Source organism: Herpailurus yagouaroundi, unplaced genomic scaffold (assembly GCF_014898765.1).
Source record: "Herpailurus yagouaroundi ecotype Mexico unplaced genomic scaffold, PumYag 210, whole genome shotgun sequence".
In the NCBI taxonomy this organism is placed as follows: domain Eukaryota; kingdom Metazoa; phylum Chordata; class Mammalia; order Carnivora; family Felidae; genus Herpailurus; species Herpailurus yagouaroundi.
In genome coordinates, this window is record NW_024412441.1 from 24,092,744 (window position 1) to 24,099,645 (window position 6,902).

Genomic DNA, 6,902 nt, shown 5'->3' on the forward strand with positions numbered 1-6,902 from the left:
TTCAGTGCTTTATACACTAACGATTCCGTGACATGGGTGAGACTATCCATGTCACCAAAACCTTGACTTCTCAACACCGCAGCCGAAAACAGGAGCTAGCCACAGCTTTGGTCCTCCTCGGTGGAACCCTTGGATTGGCCAACGCACAGAGAACACAGCCCTGTCTAAACTGGTCACGCGCCCAGTCTGCAATACAACCAGCCTCGGGACAGATGTTACAGGGAAAGTGGAAGGTCATTAACAGTTTCATCCCCATTATTGTAGGCGCAAAGCCCATCCTTACGATGCACTCTGCTCTAAGAGGGCTAGAAAACCAGTATCTTTCATAGTAATGACTTCCAGTTTACAGCCTTCATTTTGTTATATTTCCTCAATAGCTGTTGTGTTGAGATTAACTGCATAAATGGTCTGCAGCTGTCTGTTATGAATTAAGGGAGTTTAATCAAAGTATTTCTAATGTACAGCATAATGATAATACATGGGGGAAGTACTATTTAAGAGATAATGATGGCTTCAGAAGATCACTGTTGTAATGTTTAGTGCATATGCCTTCAGCATTGAATTTGTTGTTGTTCTGAATATGCTTTAATGGATCACTGAAAAGCTGCCTAATGCAGGATTGTTTGATGGGGCTGACAGAGCTGGAATTAGCCCATTGCTGTTTACTGCATACAGCCATTAAGATTAATTGCTGCCAGATAATTTTGACTGTTTTTATCTTCTGGAAAAAGTGTCACTAATGGGTTTATAAATTGGTTCACTATTACTAATAGTAAGGCCAGTGTAACAGGATAGAATGTCAGCTAATTCTGAAGATAAAGGTAAAAAAGTATAAAGTAATATATGGCTGGCTGGTTTTAAGGGATACTGTTATCTAATAACAGACACGCTGATATATGATGCTCATTAATGCTATTTCCTGAGCTTGGGGTTGAACCTAATAGATGCTAATAAAGTCTTATTTGATGTCCCATTAAAAAGCTCAATCTGTTTTCTACATTAATGCCCAGTGTGGTTTATCACATCTTGGATGACTAAAACCCAAATTCCAATCTGTTCCAAAACCAAGCTTTTTCTAAAACTGAGACTCTTTCTACCTATGTTTGGTTTTTGTATGTGTGACATCGATACAAACGCACGGCAGGAGGACAGAGAAAGTGTATGCACGTGCAATCGTGATCAATGGTGTGTAGGTTACCTATGAAGTTCCCAGTCTGGGCATTTTTATGTAACGTCCAGACAAGCCTCCAGAGACAGTGTGTGTTGCCTTCCCAACTATCGTTTAGGGTTTGTTTGCAACTGACTACAATTTGGAACGTACAGGTACTTTAGCTTCGTGGTGATTAAAAAACAACTCACATACCTAAGTCTTAACAGATTATAGCATTAAAAAGTTCTCGAATTTTTCTAAGGAAAGTTAAATGGACATAATTATTTTTAAGCGATGTGATTCCAGTATATAATCCAAAGAGCATCCACAGCCATCACCACAAATTTACCAACCCAGGTTCCCACACCAGTTTGTAGAGGTTAACACATCAAGTCTGCGTTTTCCCAGTTTGCCACAATTTATAATGAAATCCCCTGTGCATCGAGTTTGAAATGTATTCCTTATTTCTAAGAGTGCTAAAAATCAACAGGAAAAAATATGAACAAGACAGATGGACAGAGAGTGAATATTTAACCAGGAAGAAGAAACCAATAATTCATGAGTGGTAAAGTTGCTCTTCCCTCAAGAATGGAGAGTGTAAATTATGAAATATTTCTTTTGTGAAGTCAAAAACATATTTATAGCTCTCAGCTACTTTTTTTTATGTTGCACTTAAAAGTTTTTACATTTAAAAATACTTGAACTCTCAAAGAATATATATATACATGACAGATTATTTTTCTTCCTTTTTTTGATGGTGTTGTCAGAAGAGAAGAGAACAAAGCTACATATTCTAAGATTCTCTGCTGAGTTTAGGTTCGTATAAGGAAGTTTAAGGAAGTCGGGGTGCCTGGGTGGCGCAGTCGGTTGAGCGTCCGACTTCAGCCAGGTCACGATCTCGCGGTCCATGAGTTCGAGCCCCGCATCGGGCTCTGGGCTGATGGCTCAGAGCCTGGAGCCTGTTTCCGATTCTGTGTCTCCCTCTCTCTCTGCCCCTCCCCCATTCATGCTCTGTCTCTCTCTGTCCCAAAAATAAATAAACATTGAAAAAAAAAAAAAAAAGAAAGCCATTGGGGGAGCGGCTGGGTGGCTCAGTCAGTTAAGCATCTGACTTTGGCTCAGGTCATGATCTCATAGTTTGGGGTTTGAGCCCCACATCGTGCGGACGCTGCTCTCTCAGCATAGAATCTGCTTTGGATCCTCTGTCTCCTTTTCTCTCCGTCCCTCCCTCACCCATGCTCTCTCTCTCTCTCAAAAATAAATTAACATTTAAAAAATTAAATAAAATCTGTAAAAGAAAGAAAGAAAGCCATTCTGCTGGTTTTACAACCTTGCTCTAAAGTAAGGTGAGGTCAGATACTGAATCGGGCCATATTTTTTCCTCTCGTATTTTCAGTATTTAACTTAGGTTGAATACTTAGCACAAAAAATATGTGCACTGTCATATATCCTGCCTGCATATAAAGACATTTTTTCCACCGAAGAAAACTGGGACTTTCATTACATCTGTTGGCCACCTCTGGAGGGTTCCCCTCACCCCCCTCCAGAAGTAGGAAATCTCACTGAGCTTCTTTACCAACATAGGCTGCAGTTCTCAGAATAGGCGAAATGTTGCAAGACATTGTTGCAGGTTACAGATTTAGAGGGAAGAAAAAAAAAAAAAAAGACTTATATTTAAGCCTCCCTCCACCTCCAGTCCCGCTGGGGAACAGGAATGCCTTGGCTTGGGCCACCTTTGCAAAAACAGTTAACAACCCCCACCCCAGCATAAAGTCGTGTATTTATTCCCTCACCTCTTAGACGCTTTACACGTGTTGGCTTGAAAAATGAAAAACAACCCTGATTGTACCCGATTGAGAAACCAAGAGGAAGTCTATTATTTCAAGACCTTTTTCTCTTCCCGTGCAAGGTACACGGAGGCCCGGTGGTGTCGGTCGGTGGGAGGCGCCGAGCGAAGCCAAGGACCACAGGGGAGGAAGGGAATGGCGCTCCGAAATGATGCGCACGGTAGCAGCGGGGCACTGGGGCTCCCAGTCTAACGATCGGGAAAATGACGCAGCTCCAGGCCGATCCCAGAGCCTTCAGCTCCGTTCGTACATTTGTGCAACTCTTGCGGCGAACGGGAAAGCTGCACCGGCAGGTACTTTAGGGCTGGGCACGATGTGGAGATTTAACAAGGATCCTGAAGCTGGAGGCACACAATGACTGCCACTGAAGAGGAGCTGCCTGTGCAGCATCCCCTTGACATCTGCCTCATTTCAATAATTTCCAGCCATTGAACCTCTGTCTGAATGAGCATTAAGGAAACAGAGGCATGTTTGGATACTAATTTGAGCCTCTCTCGGGTTTGAGTTTTATGCTGATGCCTGTGGCTCAGTTGACGGTGTTGACGTCTGCGGCTCTCCGTCCGTAAGACCGGACACATTCCCACCGAGTCTATCAAGGAGACGGAAAGCCCTGGTGTGTGTCCCCCTCTCCCTACTGTGGACGGTTAGCATCCGTTGAGCGGTGCAGACGCCTCGACCGTGAAAAGCTGAGCGGAGACCGAGAGCCTCGTTTCATACGAGGCTGGGTAAAGGTCATCTGAAGTCCCTTTCCCGGTGAGCTAATGCTCTTCGGTTGTGACCACCCCGGATTTGAAACCGTGACCTACCGCTTTGCCCCACGCAAAGGACGAGTGCTCTGAAACCGACTTGCCATAAGACATCATGGGCCGCTCTGAGTTGTCCGGGAGGACAGGCGTGTGTCCTGCAGGTGAGACCCATCTGGCCATCCAACAGCTTTGCCAATGCTTTGGGAGGGAGATGTCGTGGGAGAAGGGCCGGTGGGAGTGAATCGGATGTGTCTGCCAGGTGAGGACTCTTAACACCTGCTTTTGTGTCGTCTCTCATTCCATGCTCTATCCTTTGTCTCAGCGTGGTCGGTCCATCCAGAAGAATCTTGAATGTTCACATGCCTCGTGACTTACGAATGTATATTCACCGATGTCAGAGATCGGGACGTGTGCTTCCTGAGCTTATTACTGTAACAAGTTTCTCCCATGCTCCCGGGCAGATTCTTCGTGTCTTCTCATCCAGACTACTGACTCCGTTTAAGATTACATCCTTTTCTCCTTTGCGTTTACTGCATTTGCCCTGTAAAACTCATTCCCTTCGCCTCATAGGACACCTAGAGACACCAGGGGCGTTCCAAGACTGGGCATGAGGTACGTCTGATGCTGTTCCTTTAACACAACTCTGTCTCTCTCTGATCTGTGAAACTCCCTAGCATCCTGTCAGGGTTATTGGGACCCAGGGATAGAGGGCAGGAGCCTGCCTACGTATTAATTGTCTGGCGTTGGATGATTTTTTTTTTTTTCTCTCAAGCGCATTCAGGCTGCTACCTCTGCAGTATGGTTCTCAGTGCCTCACTGCATCGCCGAGAAAAGAAATGGTAAATTAAGTAGATTTTGAAATTGCCCATTGAACTCACATCATTAAATAATTCTATAAGAAATTCATAAGCAGAGACAAGTAGGAAGATTAAAATGCTATAAATTATGTATGTGGGGTGGTGGGGTGGGATATACATTTATTTTGCTCTTTGTTCTGGCCACAAAGCACCCACGGCTAGGCATGGTTCTGCCCACGGCTTCACAAGAAGCACCTGAAAGGAAGCATGACCCCTGAGTGCCCCCAAAAGGGGGATGATTGTAACAACATTTAACCCATCTCTAGGAACTGACTCAACACCTCTGCGTCACTCAAGTTACACTTTGTCCCAGTGAGACATTAAAGGTTGTGTTTTTCCCTCTTAGGTTGCCCCTTTAGGTGCTTTGCCCTCCTCGATCCTATCCTATCCAGCAGCGAGGAAGTAGGGGAGGGACACTGCTTATCTTACGTTGAAGGCATTTTCCTCTCATTCACCCCAAAATGCCGAGAAAGTTCCGAACACACCTGGTCATTGGTCGTTGTCCTCTTTCACTATTCTTAGTCGTTCCGTCCTATCACTTTGAGAAGTGTTCTTGCTAGTTATCCTCAGTGACTCTGTTTCTACCTGGTCTGTAATTACAGACAAGGACACTTGGATTTTCAAACCACCGTACGTCAGTACCTAAAACAATGCCTGGTCCCAAAGCAGTGCTCTGGTTATCCACAGCCATGTCAAATCTCTCCAAAATGTAGTTGTTGTTGAAAACGACAACAATTATCTTATTATCTCTCACTGGCTCTGTGGGTCAGGAGTCAGGGAGCTTTAATTCCTGACCTACAGTTTCAATGGTTCTGCCTCAATGTCTCCCATGCAGGTGCAGGAGGCATAACTGCCAGGAATGGACTTTCCAGGCATCTTTATCTCTTACACGGAGAGGTCTCAGGGCCTCTCAGTGTGGTGTCTCTTTATCTGGCTAGTTGGGCTTCCTCACAGCATGGCTGCCTTGGGACAAGAAGATGACTCATGAGAACTGAAAGCTTCAAGACTCAGCATTCCAACAGAAAGGCAGAAGCTATGAAGACTTTTCCAGCCGAGGCACCGGAGTCACACAGCACCATTTCCACTGCATTCTCTTATTTACAAGTGAATCCCAAGCGTATCCAGATTCCGGGAGAGGGGAATAAGACACTACTTCCTATGGGGAGTGTGGCACAGTTCTAGAAGAACATTGGGTAATGGCTATACTTGGATAGTATAATCTACCACAGAGAGTGCTGCCCAAGCATTGTTTGTGAAACAAGTAAATAAATAGTTCTTAATGACTTCTCAGTCTCTCCTTCTAAGGATTTCCTCTGACCTCAAGTTTCAAAAGGACTGTATTTCCCTCCCAATATTTCAAGATCTCCACTAGAAACTGCATGCTGTCCTGTCAGCAAATGGCCCTCTCTATGCTACCAATTCAGCTCCTATAGATTATCTTTACAAAACACTGGTTCTCAATCTTGTCTTCCTTCTATGTGCTTTCTCCATCCAACATCTCTATATTGTGTAGAGCTTGGGTTTCTGCCATTCGTCTTAAGGAAGAGTCTAGAAAATCCAACACACCCCCTCACCTCAGCAGTATAATCCAGTCCACTCACACCCTAATGAAAACCACTTAAATGTTTTATAAATTTCCCCTTTGTTCATAATTTTCAGCCTTCTCTTTGCATGTTTGGCCCCTGCCAAGGCATCTAGTTTGGCATCTCTGTTTATGTTTCCAGAAGCTAACTAGACACAATTAATTAATTCAAATTTAGCATATCCACACTGACCTGTGTTCTGTGTAAGCTTCTCTTCTTTATCGACTTCTCAAGGAACACGGTTATAAGAACTGTTCGATTTCTTGTATACTCAAGTGTGTAGCCACATTATTCACAACAGCCGAAAACTGGAAGTGACCCAAGCGCCCATCGATGAATGGACCAGCAAAATGTGGTACCTACGTACATACAGTGGAATTTTCTTCAGTCTTCAAAAGGAAGGAAACTCCAACATCTACAATAGGGATGAAGCATGAGGACGTTCTGCTAAGTGAAATAAGCCAGTCACAGAAGGCAAAGACTGCATAATTTCACTTACAGGAGGTTCCTAAAAGTAGTCAAGCTCATGGAGACAGAAAGGAGAATGGCGAGTGCCAGAGGCTGGGGGAGAGGGCAACAGGGGGTTCGTGTTTAATGGGGGCAGAGTTTCAGTTGTGCAAGACGAAAGAGTTCAAGAGATGGACGGTGATGATGGCTTCACAGCAATGTAAATGTGCTCAATACCAGGAACTGTGCTCTGAACAATAGGATAGAATATT

The 6,902-nt window shown here is 44.3% G+C and overlaps 1 long non-coding RNA gene across 1 annotated transcript; it reads left to right on the forward strand.

Moving 5' to 3' along the window:
• The first annotated feature begins 4,005 nt into the window (after positions 1-4,005).
• LOC121016455 (uncharacterized) lies at positions 4,006-5,883 on the forward strand. The gene is made up of 2 exons (XR_005784279.1): positions 4,006-4,355; positions 5,436-5,883. It is a non-coding gene; the product is annotated as an uncharacterized LOC121016455 (long non-coding RNA).
• Positions 5,884-6,902: the final 1,019 nt, after the last annotated feature.